General features: G+C 30.4%; 1 non-coding gene across 1 annotated transcript; it reads right to left on the bottom strand.

Moving 5' to 3' along the window:
- Positions 1 to 916: 916 nt before the first annotated feature.
- On the bottom strand, positions 917 to 1,023 carry LOC133820767 (small nucleolar RNA R71). Its single transcript, XR_009887166.1, has one exon. It is a non-coding gene; the product is annotated as a small nucleolar RNA R71 (small nucleolar RNA).
- Between the last annotated feature and the right edge of the window lie 480 nt (positions 1,024 to 1,503).

Raw genomic sequence — 1,503 nt, 5'->3', positions numbered from 1 at the left:
TGCCTCCTAATTTTTATATAACTATTTACTATTGCTATTGTCATTTTTTTTCTTAATTATCGCATTTAGTTAGTTGTAATTTTATTGTTTAAGAAAATACTTGAAAAAAAAAACTAAAAAACAAAGCTTGTTCTTTCAACATAAGCAATTTTTGCTTAAAGGAAATTTGGCAAAGTTCTCATCCACGCTTATTAATTAACCTCGGGGAGTTGTTATTAAGTTGTGAGTAAGTGGAATCGAATAGGCCTGGGAACAAGTTAAACCAAAATAAAAAAATAAAAAATCATAAAAATCATAACAAAAAATATATATATAAATATTATAATCTCTTCTTGTTATAAGTATGCTATGTGGTTGCGGTTCTAACTGATCTTCCACATCAGAAACTTGTTTTCTTGTGATTGTTTGTGTTACTTGGTGAAATTTGTGACATTGTATGCATCATTGGCATCGTAATTCAAAAAATCGTTTGGTGAAAAAATTAGTGTCTTTACGTGAAATTGAAAGTGTTTTTGAAATTTTAAGCATAATGGAACAAGAACCTAATGTTGTGCAAGAAAAAACTCTTCTTGAATACTTTTCACCTATTTCATCTAATGCTCCGTCATGCATTGTTTTGCCCACTACTAATGCCACTCATTTTGAACTTAAACCATCAATCATTCAATTGTTACCATTATTTTATGGTTTAGAAAGAGAGGATCCATACATGCATGTAAAAGACTTTTTGGAAATTTGCTCAACCTTTCGTTTTCAAAATTTTTAAGATGAGTCGATTAAACTTAGGTTGTTTCCTTTTTCTTTAAAAGATAGAGCCAAAGCTTGGTTAAACTCACTTCCAACTAGAACCATAACTACTTGGGATCAACTTTTTAATAAATTCCTTGCTAAATTTTTCCCCATGTCCAAAACTGATAATTTAAGAAGAGAAATCTCCGAATTTTATCAAAAAGATAACGAAGAATTTTATGAATGTTGGGAAAGATTTAAAGATTTATTATTAAAATGTCCCCACCATGGTTTTGAAAAATAGAGACTTGTAAAATATTTTTATGATGATTTAACCCCTTCAAACCGACAAATGATTCAATCTATGCATACCAGAAATTTTTTAAAATTGCAAGGGCAAGAGGCTTGGGACGCTCTTGAAGAATTGTCTGTTAATTCACAACAATGGAATTATTCTGAGCCCAGGTCTAGAGCCAACCCTTCACCGAAAAGAGAAGGAAAATATGAAATAAAAGAATAAAGTGATTTAAGAACATCATTTGAAAAATTAGCAAGAAAAGTAGAAGCCTTAGTAATAAGTCAATCTATGAATTCTCATGTGCAACCTAAAAAAGATGTTTGTTCTTTATGTGCTAGTTCATGTCATAATGCTCAATCATGTCCTTCTTTTATTGAAACATTTTCTGAAGAGGCTAATGCTTTACATTCATATGGAAAACCTTCTTCTGATAGCCCATTTTCCAACACATACAATCCAAATTGGAGAAACCATCC

Source organism: Humulus lupulus, chromosome 2 (assembly GCF_963169125.1).
Source record: "Humulus lupulus chromosome 2, drHumLupu1.1, whole genome shotgun sequence".
In the NCBI taxonomy this organism is placed as follows: Eukaryota; Viridiplantae; Streptophyta; class Magnoliopsida; order Rosales; family Cannabaceae; genus Humulus; species Humulus lupulus.
This window is presented reverse-complemented; position numbering and strand designations above follow the sequence as displayed.